This window comes from Opisthocomus hoazin, chromosome 6 (genome assembly GCF_030867145.1).
Source record: "Opisthocomus hoazin isolate bOpiHoa1 chromosome 6, bOpiHoa1.hap1, whole genome shotgun sequence".
NCBI lineage: Eukaryota > Metazoa > Chordata > Aves > Opisthocomiformes > Opisthocomidae > Opisthocomus > Opisthocomus hoazin.
In genome coordinates this window covers 5,303,391-5,318,515 of record NC_134419.1, presented here as the reverse complement: position 1 = coordinate 5,318,515, position 15,125 = coordinate 5,303,391, and the positions used below count along the sequence as shown (strand labels likewise).

Here is a 15,125-nt window from a genome sequence, read left to right as displayed (position 1 = left end):
TGGCAGTATTTGATTGCAGCTTTCAGGGCATTAATAACCATGTGAAATTATTCTTCTGAGCTGAGTTTCCTTGCCCACTGGCTGCTCTGCAGAGTGCTAGGACAAAACCCAGCCAGAAATACAGAAATTGTATTTCTGCACAGCTCTGCCAGCTGGCCACACCGTTATGCACATAATTCCTTCTACCTGGGTTTCTCAGTAAGAAAAAAACAAACCCCGAACTGAATACATCTTAGGAATTTCAATTTAATTAAGAGGATGACAACAGCAGATACAGGCAGGAGGGTGTTTATTATCGTAACAGATTTCTACCTGCATTGCACTGATACACCTATGCCCATGTATTGATATGTTCTAGCCAAAAAAATCTGTGCAATCTGCACTACGGCGTAGCGGACATCAGTGTCGCACGTACCTGTTTGGAACTGAGAAAAGGAGACAAAAATCTCACTTTGTGCTGCAGGAAAGGGAACAGATGGTGCAAAAATTCACACACACACAAATTCACACTTTTTTACGACACAAGGTTACCAGCAAGATCCTTCCATACTTATGCTTAAAAGGATTACGGCTACTCATTCTAGTCATCCCAGGGAAGGTCACAGCAATGATCCGAGGGCTGGAACCCCTCTGCTGGGAGGAAAGGCTGGGAGAGCTGGGGCTGGTCAGCCTGGAGAAGAGAAGGCTGCAGGGAGACCTTAGAGCAGCTGCCAGTGCCTGGAGGGACCTGCAAGAGAGCTGGAGAGGGGCTGTGACAAGGGCATGGAGTGATAGGACAAGCGGTGATGGCTTTAAACAGAAAGAGGGGAGATTTAGGTTAGATATAAGGAAGAAATTCTGCACTGTGAGGGTGGTGAGGCCCTTGCCAAGGTTGCCCAGAGAAGCTGTGGCTGCCCCCTCCCTGGCAGTGTGCAAGGCCAGGCTGGACGGGGCTCCCTGGTCTGGTGGAAGGGGTCCCTGCCCACGGCAGGGGGTTTGGAACTGGGTGATGTGTAAGGTCCCTTCCAACCCAAAACATTCTATGATTCTGAATTAGCCACTAAAACCGAGCTGTGAAAGGACTCCAGCAGGTGAGGAGCTGCGTGGTAGAACAAGGGCTTGGCAGAGGTCTGCAGCCACGGCTGGAGCACAGAGCGAGCCACACGCATCTTGTCTCTATGAGCACGGAGGCGCTGGCTCTTCTCTTCAGGTGAGTGCTCAGTACTTCCATGCACAGCTCCACCCGTTCCTGCAAACCCCTCAGAGCTGGCTGCTGGAACCCAACATGGCCCAAACAGCAACCCAGCATCTGCAAGCGTGCTGCCTGTTTTATTTAAGAACATATATGCAGATGGTTGTCTTTCAAGCACACTCTATAAATAAAACATGTTTAATAACCCAAATAAAGCAAACAAAATAAATAAACTATGCTACCGAACGGCAACTTCCTCAGCAGAAGAATCTGTCAAACCTTTTCTGGGGTTCACAAAGTGCCTGCCTGCAAAATGCTTTGCACAAGACAGTACTGCTCCTCCGACAGCTGCGACAGCCTGCACGGTGCGTCAGCTAGCAAACTGCTCTGTGCAGCTCTCCTGCTCTGAGCCAGGACGAACCACACCAGCTCCAATGTCAGCCTGAGGCAGTGCTGAGTTTTATAAATGCGAGTTATAGACTATTAGAAAACAGTAACTATAACTTTATTTTCATTCTGCTGGGAGTCAGTGTAGTCGTCGCGAGGTTAGTAACGCCGGGACTTGTCCCAGCTCGCTGCCCAGCCTGGCAGATTCCCCACAGACCACCAAGGAAAGCCGTGAAGCCCTGTGTGCTGCGGGATGGTCCTTGGGCATCACACCTTACTTCTGAAGACACTTTTTTCACTTGCTGAGTGGGGTAACATGAATGAGGCCTGACCTTATCTGGGTTTATTTCCAGCTCTCAGACAAAGGGCTGAAGCCAGCCCGACCTGTGCTGATGCTGGAAGTTGTCAGGCAGTGGTCCTGCTCCTGCTGTAAGGACCAGGACGAGAGATGGGGCGCAGGGGAGCAGTGCAGAGATGATGAGGTGCAGGGGAGCAATGTCCCGTCCCAGGTGGGCAGGAGGGGGATGGCAGCGCGCTACTGTCTGCTGAAACCCGTGGTGAAGCTCCTCTGATACAACTCCCAGCTGCCTCTGCAAAGGGGCTTCCCCACTTCAGCGACTCCGTCTGTCAGTGGGGAATCACTTCTACAGGCAGGGCTGGCAGGATTGGAGCCAGGCTGGTAAGAGGTGGTTTCCAGAGTCAGTTTGTTCTTCTCTGCCCTTTATTCTCTACATAAAGCTGAGCATGCAGCAGGTGAACCGAATCCAATTCAACACTGACTAATTTTTCTCAGGACACAAGCTCCCTTTCATTAAAAAAATAAAAAAAAATTCCTCTGTATTTCCATACATGCTGCAACCTGCTGAATTACCAGAATGTATTATTTATACAAAGCCTCCTGCTTCGGAGAGGTCCGCAATTGTTGGCTTCCTTGCTATGTGCTACAACGCAGCTTGCCTTGTTTCACAGCCAGAAGGGCCGCTGTATCTTTTTGTGTTCCTCTCCCCAGCAACTCGGCCATTCTTCGGCGACAGACCGTAGGTGTCAACAGGTGGGACGGGGCGTCGGGAGGCAGAGCCCGCCGCGTTACTACAAAGGACCATCTGGGCACGACGTGCGGGCACAGAATGCAGAATCCGCAGCCAACAACGCTGGAACATCTGTCTGCCTCCAGCCTCTTCACCTACAGTAAAGGTCACATACCGTCACAGTGCCAGCTGCGCCAGGTACTAGTTTTTTTTTAAATAAAAAACAACAAAAAAACCTAGCAGTAGCCTGTGGGGACATATTTTTGGCGTCTTTATGCATTTGAAAATCACAACGTTCTGCTTAATTTAAAGCTGAGGTATCCTCCCACTTCTCCCACACAGGAGGCGGTACCGGCGCCGATCACACACGTGCGTTTACTCGGTGAGACTCTCCAGCGGGTGCCGGAGCCCGCTCCACACGACAGAAGTGGATCCTGTCTGCTTTGCCTGCATAAAACTGGGGATTATACAGGCAGCCAAATATTTTTCAGCCAGATTTCCCGATGATATTATTGAAGCAGGGAGCTTTAAAAATATTAACGTGCTATCAATCATTCACTTACAAACCTACAGAGCAACTCAGAGACAACAATTTCCCCCATATTCCTAATGGAATTTGCTATAAATAAACAAAAGCATTCCCACCCTGCACTTTCCCTTTCCAAGACTGCTGCCAATTAACATTTTTATATTCCTCTGCGGAAACCAGTGCCAAAAATTTCCCTATCTTTAACAGCAACCAAAGCAGCAGCTACTGAGGACTCCTGCAATCCTCAATCCATCACCGCAATGACCGAGCCAAACCCCAAAACTTTCAAACCATTCCTTTGGCTAAATCCCACCATCTCACCTCTCCTGGCTTTTCATAACAGCACCATGCTTCCAGCCCAGTGTGCTCCCTGCTGACAAGTGGGCAAGGAACAAGGATGGCGTCGCGTTTCTCGGGTGGTTCAAGCTCAGCAACCCCATGGGTGCTCCTCAGCTGCCAACGCAGGAGCCGCGTGGGGCACAGAGATGTTCCCCAGTTGGCTTTTGAGGAGGAGAAAGATGGGAAGCTGTCCAGTTACCTATCCAGTCTAACATAACTGGGGGACTTTTGGCCCTATTTGTCTGAACATAGTGCTTTTTTAACACATTTTGTTAATACTTTACGGCTTTTTTTGGGAAACACTTGGCAGGACGTACCACCTGAGGAAAGGGGACCTTCACCTCAGGTGTGTCCAGATGGCAGAGCCAGCCTTGAAATGTGGCTCCTCTCCAAGTGACATTTTTTTCAATCCCAAAAGCCGTATTTTCCCTCATCTTTTATGAAGGTTTTTGATGCCCGTTTGTAAACTCTCTCTCTCTCCAGGCTTCCTCCCCATTCCTTATACCCAACAAGCTGGCTCGCTGAACGACACCGAGGTGGCTGGCACCGCAGCACTCGCACCCCGCCAGGCACCACTTTCCGGGGTTTGTTTCTCACACCAGCCGCTGGTAAATGAGGCTCGCGTGACAGACCACTAGCTGGATAATGAGTTCATTCTCCAGACCCACCGAGAGCAAGGTAGTTTCCTGGCCCATCTGTTCGCTGAGCTCCTCACGGCATGGCTCTGGGAACGCTGTTTCCGAAGAGAGCAGCAAACACCCGGCAGACCGCTGATGTGCAATAGACCCCGGTTTGATGGCCCCTGTAACGTGCAGTGCAAAGCTTTCTCAGCCAAAAAATGGAAAGAGACGGAGCACTGGGATTGCTTCAGAGCCATTGCTGGAAATTCTTAAACTGGAAAAGAAATCCAGGGGGGAAGAAAGCTGCCAGAAGGTTAAAATAAACCTGCAAGCACAGAAGTCGCACGGGCACAGTGCTCTTCCTCGGCCACCTCTATTTCCTTCACATTTTCTAGGAGAAATAAAAGCTCCAAGAAAGCCACAGGTCTGTAAACAGAAGCGGTCAGAAAGTCAAAGGAAATACCTAGAGAGACCAGAACAAGAAATGACACTTAAAATATCAAGCCAGGAAGCGTACCCAAACTCAGCTGAAACTGGCACACCTGACCTCAAAAAGGAATAAAATAAAATGTTTAAAAGCTCAGATATCAGCTGCAAATATTTTCAGAGGCAAGGAAAACTGGTAGCTTCTTCAGTTTAGAGAAGGGGTGAATAAAAAGTGATGGGGGGGAGTGGCATACTTGAGTGGCGAGTGGTTTAACGAAGACAAAGCAGGCTCTCTAGCAAAGCGTCTTCTCAGTACGAGGATGGGACAACGGGCGACTCTGGCAAACATCACATTGAAAACTGCCCTTAAAAAACACTGTGTATGTCTCTAAACACAACGCTGCCCCACAGAACTCGCTGCTGTTCGCTAAGAACAAGGTGCAGATGTAGGTGATCCATTCACGCCTTGAGGTGGATGAAGGTCAGGAGAACAGCCTCACTCACACCCAGCAGGGCTTTTCAGCAACGAGCTCTCACGGCTGGCGCTGGGATATGAGCCAGCTATTAGCAGACTTCCACAGCTGCCTGTTGTCCCATCTCACATCATTCTTCCTGACACATATAGCACTGTCCATACAGAAACAGGACCAGAGACATCCAAGGTGCAATCCAGTATGGGAAGTCCTATTTGGTTGTGCAAATACATTACTGTCTTCTCCCTGACTGTACCAATGCCTTAACTAAGCTGTAATATCTCATGACTGGAACCTTTCTTTAATTCATGCTGAGGAGCCCTCACACAATCTGCGGCACTGAACAAAGTAGTAAATTCACCTCAACATCTTTATGCTTTCCCACAGTCTTTAAATCATTCATATCCAGACTTTCTGTGTGTTCTGGATCAGATGGAAACGTTTCTAGCCCATAACTTATCCATTAACGTTTTTGAGGAACAAACTCTTTAAAGAGAAAGCTCTGTTCTTTAATCATCGGGAGAGAGAGCGAGGCCCATGTTTTATCGCTGCCTCAAGAAGCCCCTGGGCTCTGAGCTGCCCTGGACCGAGGTCCCTGTGAACACCGGCAGAAATCAGGCCCTAAATACATCCCTAGGAAGGGCACAGACTGCAGACGGGTGGCTGGTGAGGTGCCATCTCCCTCCCTCTGCTCGCTTGCAAAGGAAGGGAGGGCTAACGGTGCTCGAGATGTCCTCCCCCTGCACACCACAGAAGAAGTCAGGCAAACCTTCCCATCTGTCCCACGATGTGCTGCTGTGAATGAAACTCTCCAATCGTGCTTCCCTGCAACACGCAATGCAATTCTTCTCCAAAACTTGATAAAAATTTGAAAACAAGCTTGAGAACAGGCTCCACTGCATCATCTGCAGAAGCTAAGTGGGGTGAACACCAGAGCTGCACAGTGGGAAATGAAAGACTTCACTGCACTGCAGCGAATTTGTGAGACATCTCCCAGTGTCTCCTTCACTGAGAAACAGCGTGCCAGGGGCTCATAGGTAAAAACCACTACAGAAAACCGCAAAACACATGAAAACAACATTAAGGGTTTGGATTAAACATGCAGAGTTCTGTAAAATTCAGAGAAAGACCTTCCTCAGTGAGGGAAGGTCTATACACCAAGACATTGCAGCCATTAGCATACCAATGACAGAATCACAGAATGGTCGGGGTTGGAAGGGACCTCTGTGGGTCACCCAGTCCAACCCCCCTGCCGAAGCAGGGTCACCTACAGCAGGCTGCACAGGACCGCGTCCAGGCAGGTCTTGAATATCTCCAGAGAAGGAGACTCCACAACCTCCCTGGGCAGCCTGTTCCAGTGCTCCGTCACCCTCAGAGGGAAGAAGTTCTTCCTCATGTTCAGACGGAACTTCCTGTGCTTCAGTCTGTGCCCGTTATGACATTGACGGTCCCTCTCTTTTGACAACTGCCCTTTTCTCCATGAACTCTTTTTCCTCCATAGGTTTAACCCAGAGTATGAAGTTCCCATATTCACTGCTACAGAGGCTGGTAGGAGAGAAGAAACCCAGGGGGTTTGCTATACTGTGAAATCCCCCAAGCTAAACTGCACTGAACATATTTAGCAATGACACAATGTAGACTTGCCAGGGAAAGCCTTCTCTCTCTTCAGAGGGTCTGCACTGGCAGCTTTGGAGCCACCTTCCACCGCTCTGACCATGAACCACCCAACATGACTCACAGGTCTGCTTCATCCTGCTTCAGTAGCTGGTGAAGGGTCTGGAGAACAGGCCTTATAAGGAGCAGCTGAAGGAACTGGGGTTGATTGGTCTGGAGAAGAGAAGGCTGAGGCGAGACCTTCTCGCTTTCTATCACTACCTGAAAGGAGGCTGTAGTGAGGTAGGTGTTGGTCTCTTCTCCCAAGTAACTAGCGATAGGACAAGAGGCAATGGCCTCAGGTTGCATCAGGGGAGGTTTAGATTGGATATTAGGAAAAATTTCTTTACTGAAAGAGTGGTCAGGCATTGGAACAGGCTGCCCAGGGAGGTGGTGGAGTCCCCATCCCTGGAGGTGTTCAAAAAAACGTGTAGATGTGGCACCTTGGGACATGATTTAGTAGGCATGGTGGTGTTGGGCTGATGGTTGGACTTGATGATCTTCGAGGTCTTTTCCAATTTCAACCATTCTATGATTCTATGACCCCAGGGAGCATCTAGGAAAGGGACTCTTTGGGGAATCCACTTCCAAAGTGCAACACGAAGGTACAGGACATATGTCTGGATAACTGAGGAAGTCCCTACCACTCCTCTGCTTCTACAGTCATTGCTCTTTCAGGATGCTGATGGTAACTTTTGATGCAGTTCACCCATTTTTGCAATTGCAAGGATGAACTGCATCTAACCTCCTCTCCCCCAGTAAATGAAGCACCACATGCAGGTAGCAGTGCCTTTTCTGGTTCCTGCAGTGACTCAGGACCTCCTCGGCGCAGCCCTGGGACTTGCTTTCAGCAGCAGGAGAGGCCAGAGTCCGGATGGTCCTCGCTACAGCACTGCAATGCTGGGAAGGTTTAGGTGGACACTTGGAGGAACACACTGCTCTCACCAACAGCTGACAGCAGCAGGGTCCACAAGGCAAACCTTCTCCTTCAGAGACCCCTGTGGGCCTGGGAGAAGGGACCATACCACCAGCTGAGATGGCAGCAGTTGACTGCTATCTTCTTCAAAATTCTCATGGTGTCTTTGAGCCACACAGGACCTAAAACTCTTGTAGGGCCAAGGGACGTTTTGTTGAAAGCACAAAAACTTGCGTTTGAACCAGCAGGATACTGCAAGCAAATATGAGCATGGGACAATGGCATGCTGCTAGTCTGCATGTTGTTTCCTTAGATGCTCCAAATTTCTGGCTTGAGGCCAGTTTCTCAAACACATTGGGCTCTCCCCAGTGCCGTGTTACCACAGGTTTCTCCCTACTTCTGAAAATGCTCTGAGATGGTTTGTCCTCCTGCAGTGCTCTCCAGCTCCCCTCTTCCCAGCTGCTCACAGCTTCTGCCTCCAGTCTCTGACCTTTCGATGGCTACCCAGGAAAGCCCAAATTCAGTAAGAGACTTTTTAAAGCAAGCAGTTTACATATGATTAATTCTTCCTGTAGACCTCAAAAAAAACCCCCTTTCTGATTAACAAAGGTCACTGAATCTCCAAAGTTTATTGCAAACAATTCAAACACATTACAGCCCTCCTCTAAACAATAAAGTAAAAGCAAAATTGGTTTTGTTTGGGAAAATAGATGTGCCTGAAGAAAAGGCAAGAAGCTGGCCAGATACAAACCAAATAACGGATGGAAGGGCAGCTGTGTGTTAATAACACCAGCAACTTGCTCTTACAAAATGAAGAGGGACAGGGCAGGACCTCCTGCCACAGCAAACCTGAGGGCTCACCAATCACAGAGGGAAAGAAAAAAAAAATACCCTAACAGCGAGCGCTGCCCAGAGCTTCTCTCGGAGTCGCCTGGCAGTAGGGTATTCTCCGCATGCTTCGAGGTTGCACTTCTCTTTCATAGATGTCAAAACACTTTGCAGAGGTATGACATGACGTTATCTTCACCTTGCAGGCAGGGGAACTGAGAGGTGGCGATGGGAAGTTATTTTCTCGAGATGAGATAGCGGGTCATCAGCAAAGTTGGAGCCACGGTCCTTAACCACTCCAGCCTCGCCGCCACCCTCCACAGCCTCCTCAGGGAAGACCAGGTTTGAGAGCAGCAGCGCTTCCCGTCGCAGGTGCTGTGCCTCGGAGCACGCCAGGACTTTTCAGGGGTGACAAGCGGTGACGGCGTCAAATGAAGCTCTGCACCTAGGGCTGTCCAGCCCACTGACGAGCCATGGTGGCACAGATACCGTCCTCCGGCAGAGCAGGTGCTCCTCAGGCAGGGATGCTCCAGCCCTTGGTGGGCTTTCACAGCTCTCGGGGACCGGCAGAAGGAGCAGCAACCTCCTTGGCCAAGAGAAGCGTATGAAAATATTAAGAGAGAATCCTCGATCATCTTCCCTCATGTTCCAGTCATACCTTTCTCTGTTAGGCAACTGTGATTTTGCTAACCTGACTGATCCATAATTCATAACTATTATCCACGCTCAATAATTACAGTGTTAATATTTTGGTAATTTAATAGTACCTTTCTGCGGCAGAGTTCAGTGCATACCACTGACTAATGCACAATTTAATATTTAAGTGTTTACGAACAAAACTGTTCTCTCTCCCCTTTCTTTTCCTCCTCAATTCATACCTTCAAAATGTTTTCAAAATATTAGGGAGAAGAGGAATTTTTGGAGGAAATCTCCTTGCTTTAAGGCCAAATTTAAAAATTATGAAATGCATAATGCCTGATCTATCAATCAAAGCCAATTCCGCAGTACAGACGCACTGAAAGCCCTTCACTTTCTAATCACTAATCGGTGACACTATTAAATTCAGCCCTACACTCTATTAGAATTGCAGTAGCAAAGCACTTAGTGTAATATCCAAAGACAGCTTACCGAATCCTACTAGTTTGGCTCAAAGGCAAGCCCAAATATGTTAATAATTTGAAAGCTTCCTTAAACAATGCGCTTTATCAATATGCTCAGAAAAAGAAAATAAAAATACCTAAACAGAACTTTCATAGATTAAAAAAAATAAAAACCTAGCCTGTGTCCTGCCAGAGGACTCTGACTTTTTCACAGTGTAGGCACTGATCTGTGAATTACCTGTGGCTGTGTTGGTGTCCCGGCTGCTGAGCCCCTCATCGCCCAGCTGCAAACTGCAGGAACCATTTCCATTCCCTGCTGTTCCCCACCCTATTCACCCTCCCTTCTGACCACATTCATTTCAGGCTTGTTTGTAGCAGGATTTTTTACATCCTCATCTCCCATTTCCCCGTTTTCCCATCAGTCCCCTAAGCACTGTGCACGTACAGGGTTGGCAGGGCACTGAGGAACTGTACTTGGGCTCCTCTCTCCGAGCCGTGGCTTGCTTCCTTGGCCTCCACCAAGGGATGGACACACAGACACACCAAGCATCTCCGACCAGGTCCAGCGCTCACGTCCTCTCTTTTCACCTTATTGTCAGCCTCAAACATGGGATTTTCACAGAATCACAGAATGTTCGGGGTTGGAAGGGACCTCTGTGGATCATCTAGTCCAACTCCCCTGCCGAAGCAGGGTCACCCAGAGCAGGCTGCACAGGACCTTGTCCAGGCAGGTCTTGAATATCTCCAGAGAAGGAGAATCCACAACCTCCCTGGGCAGCCTGGGCCAGGGCTCCGTCACCCTCAGAGGGAAGAAGTTCTTCCTCATGTTCAGCTGGAACTTCCTCTGCTTCAGTTTGTGCCCGTTGCTCCTTGTCCTGTCGCTGGGCACCACTGAAAAGAGTCTGGCCTCATCCTCTTGACACCCACCCTTCTAAGGCTTCCTTGCTCTCCAGAGTGAATGTCACTGACGGTGCCCTGCCGCAGAACACCCAGAGACTCAGCAGAGCCGCCCACCTGCAGGCAGCGGCACAGTTTCGACGAGGGGATGTAGCAAACATCGAGTTTACACGCGTACCGAGACGCTGCGCGCTGGTGACAAGTAGTACAAAGGCTTATTTGAAGCAAAGACAGAATGACTGCATTGCTCATGTCAAAAAAAGATCAGTGGAAGCGTAACAACAGACCATTCCGCATGCTACACACACCGCATGAAACACAAAAAAGACTCTTTATGTTTCCTGCGCTTTTCTAGCCTGGTTTCCCGGAAAAAAAAAAACAAGAGATGCAATTGTTCTGTCAGTCAGTGCTTCCCCAAATAACTTTTGAACCTGTTGGCTGATCTCAGGTTTGACAGATAGGCAGAGGTCTCAAAGGGATTACGTTCCTACTAGACGCGTGAAAATAATAGAGACTCCAACCAGTGCCTTCACTGTGCTCACCTCCGCGCCGTGCCTTCCTCTGGTCTGTACCTCAGGGGTACCAATTAGACCACAAGCCAGAGGAGCTCTGCGGATACAGGAACAGCTGGGGAAATGCTTACTTCCACCATCAGACAGAGCACACAAGAAAAATAACGTTGCGAATGCTCCAGCCACGGGACACGCTGAGACGAGGGCTCCTGCCTTCTCAGCTCCATCCTCCTCCAAGCACAGAAATCCAGGGCAGAATCCAGCAAGGCCGGGGCGGGCAGCCTGAGTAGCCGTCCTCGGTGTCTTTGGCGCTTACTTTGTTCTCCAAACCGAAGCCGCTGACGACGTTTGCAAACTCCCGTTAGCGGTAATGCCCCAAGGGCTGCCCCGTTTTCCCGCAGGCACAGCAATGAACGGCATTGCCTGCCTCGACCTCCCCTGCCTGGCCCCTCGGAGCTGCAAACAGGAACGCATCCTCTGAGCTGCTACAGCACAGGTACGTTTTCTTGCTGACATTACAGAAAAGCATAAAGCAGCATTGCCTGGCACAGAGTTAGGTTTCTATTAAGTTTCGAGGGGATGCATATGACAGGGAAGCTACAGGACTCTCATTCTAGTAGCCGATGCTGCTAATTAAAACTGTTTTGGAAAATCTGCAGCTAGCATATAAATCACCCCACTACATGCTATAAATAAGAGGCAGATACGGAATTGAATAGCTCCCATTTGTCAACTGAATGAAGAGATTTGATTGTGCCTTTTTGAATAATAAATCCAGACATACCTAGCAGGGCACTGAGAGTTGCTAGAAGTGTCTCCTTTATCAAACAACAATGATTATATTATAGGGTATGCATTATGGGGGATCATCCATTTCTCTTGTTTTCTCATTTATCGCTGACATCCTCCCTCCCAGATGAAACATTTTCTCCCGTACAGCATGTGTTCAGGCAAGGATCTCAGAAGTGAGGCAGGAGTGAACACGACTGAATCTCCTAACATGATGTGGACCTACTAGGATGAATCACAGAGAAGAAGAGAAAATCTGAGCTGTGGAAGCCTAAACACACAGGTTTTTCTTCCTGTCCTTTTTCCTGCAGCGCTTCCAAAAGGACACTCAAAACGCACCGGGTCTCAGACGAAGGAGAGTCACGTAGTCCTTACTGGCAATGGATGTCCATTTATACAGAACAACGCAGAGAAACAAAGCTAAATTCCTTAAGATCATCTTGTAACATCACTGCACAATGGAAATCCCAAAAGGCACCCACATAAGCAACAGATTTGCACCAATAGTAGTAATAATAATAATAATAATATAATGTTACCTCACTCCTGTGTGGAAAGCTCTTTTCAACCATGAACACTAGATCCCACTCACAGCCACCATGTCTTTCTCACTGTAAAAAAACAAACAAATGGGCACCAATTAGGAAATGGCATTTATTAATGCTAAATTCAGAGCAGCTTCAAATTTTGCACATATACTCATAAACAAGAAGATTTAGGATTCCCCGTCACACGGAAGGCTGCAGAAGGTTAATTGAGTTCACTGGAGAGGTATCATTACCTCTATAACATATCTCAGGAAAAATGCACTGCAGTCGGGTTATGAAGAGAGATTTATTTCAAGCCTTTGAAACTATTTGTTGAATTTTTGCCCTCTAACAGGACAATGATTCCTCTCGCTTTGCCCCCAAAACCCTCTGCAAGTGCACAGCAGCTTCCCCAGCATCCCCTCGAACGGTGGGTTTCGCAGCTTCCCGTGCGCAGACGCTTTCATCCCACCCACCAGCAGACACGAGACGCAGGTGAGCTGTGACCTCTGGGATCCGTTCCCATTTTCCCAAAGGAAAAACATCCTCTGGGACTGACCACGGGATTCAGTGCAGGCTCTTTGCTCCCGTGCCGAAGGAGCGACTGCTGGCTGGCAGCCCGTGAAATGAGCCCAAAAGGCTGCAGAGAGCTTCCCAGGGTTTGTGCCTTTGCTTTCGCTCCTGGTGTGGCTTCAAGTGGGGAGAAAGAAGGGGGAAATCTCCCCATCTGGGGCCCCTCCTCCCCCCCTGCTTTGAAAATGGCAGCAACTGCCTACGGTCCTTCCAATATCACCACGACACACAGCAGCCTTCTTGTGGCCTGCTCCTCATCTGCTCAGGCTAGTAAAGCTGCAACCTATGTGTACTTACTTTATCAACAGTAATTGTAAATCAGGATGATTTTGTTATTTTGAGGTTCTGTTTGCAATAAAATGGAAAAGACAGCGCTAGGCTGAAAGAATTTGGTGGCTACGCATTGGTTTTGAAATCCCAGCCGTGTTACCTGTATCCCGAAGTGCCCACCCTGCTGTCTGCCCTCCCCTTGCCTCCTCGATGGCTGGAGTCCCGGAGTCTAAATAATGTTCCAAGCACCGCACGTCAGGGCACAGCTTTCACGTCACCAGCTCTGCACAGACTGTGCAGTCACTGTTTAGTGCCTGATGATGATACAAACGCTGCTGCAGAGCGATTCCCAGCACACCCAGAGCACAAATGGCGCTCCCCTCTCGGAAGCAAGCAGATGGGACTCGGAGCACAGAGAGGATAAACCACCAGTTTAACAAAATCGTTTTGTTCAGATGACCTGAACCTGAAATTAAGGTGTTAAAATCCAAGACAAAGCGGATTTCTGATTGGCAGCCAGTGATGTCATACCTGTGCCAATTACAGAGGTAATTCATGTGCCTGCCTTTAGAAAGAAATAATTCCCTCTCAGATACAGCAATAAGACACTGCAAACAGCCCATTTGCGGGGGATTACATGGCACTTCTCGGGTAGTTAAAGTCACTGAGCCTTTTGACCTTGTGCCTCCTAACACTACTGGAGGCATAATCACGTCGGGATGCACTGCTTACCATGTGTGTCTTATTGCTCAAATAGAGTCCAGCCACCCAGCCACCCCAGCCGCGGACCTCAGGCTCGTTTTCTATGAATTATTACGAGAAAACAACAAGAATGTAATAAACAGCGCTATTAATTAGTTTATTACATCGGTTCAGAGATGGACGACACAGACTAAGAAACGCTAGACGAAGCCTGCGCCAGGCCAGAATAAAAGCATTTCTCAGGTCATTGCCTTACCCACAGATATTTCATGCTACCACGACGCTTACACAAGACAAGTAAATCTTTGCACGCTGCAGTATTGAAGTCACTAGAACTAATTGGCTCGCCAGATGAGATCCTAGCCTGCTCACTGTCATAATGTTCAGCGTATCATGAACAAAAGGCAAGGGAGAACTTGATATCAAGAGCATTTCTAAGAGCTAAAAAATTAACACCTAAATTGGAAATCAATATATGCTTCAAGCATTGATCAGCAGAACAGAAATCTTCAGGTTTTTGCCTCTACCAACTGAATATTGTTATAGGTTGAGCTAAAGTCCACTGAAACACCCTACTTTTAACAGCTGTTAAATAAAAAAAACACCACAAAGTAAACCCAACCCTATGCTTTATGGAATGACCGCCTACCTCGACCACACGCATGCGGATCTCCGCAGAACATCCAGGAACATGCTAAGCCAGAGGTCGGCAGTGACTTTTTTACCGTCTCTTAGTTTTTGAGGCCGTGCTTGCCTCCCCAAGACAGACGGCAAAGACCAGAAGGAACCACAGCCGAGGAGCATCCCCTCTGAGGAGCACCACCTTTGAGGAGGATGCTCTTTGGTACACGCATGGGAAGGGCACGAGGTGATGGACCATGAGGCAAAGATTTTGAGCTTGCTCAGTATGTGGCAGCCCAGACCTCGTCTCTGCAATGCCATGCACACGCCCTCCTACTATTCGGCATGGAGAGCCGCACGAAGGCCACTACATTTCTTTCAGGAGCAAAGTTAGCGTCTCCACACAGCATTCTGCTCTGTGGTGGGGACGTATCTCCTCAGGTCAGCACGAGGTGAAGAGCAGCTGCAGAATATGTCATCGCCTGCTGTATATCTTCTCAAAGCAAGCTTTTCAGACTCAGTGATGAATGAAATGCCTGTGAAAAACAAATGTCTTCTTGTTGGAGTCCTCCAGCCTGCAAGGAAGCAGGAATTTCTGTGCACTACATCAAAGAAACACTTGACCCTACGTGATCAATTCGTCCTCCTAATTATCGCACACCGAAAGACCTGAATTTTTGCGAAGTTTCTCCAGTGAAAAGGGGTGAGAATACCTCAGAAAACATTAGAAAAACTGTACATCTCTATAAATATTTGTTGGTCTG

The 15,125-nt window shown here is 48.5% G+C and overlaps 1 protein-coding gene across 7 annotated transcripts in view; it reads right to left on the bottom strand.

The window, feature by feature from the left end:
* The window catches only part of DAB1 (DAB adaptor protein 1), a 482,616-nt gene that overhangs the window by 239,416 nt on the left and 228,075 nt on the right, over positions 1-15,125 (bottom strand). For all 7 annotated transcript variants that reach the window (XM_075424401.1, XM_075424406.1, XM_075424407.1 and 4 more), the window contains exon 2: positions 12,208-12,279. The gene's annotated coding sequence lies outside the window, so the exon portion shown is untranslated. The remainder of the gene's footprint in view (positions 1-12,207; positions 12,280-15,125) is intronic.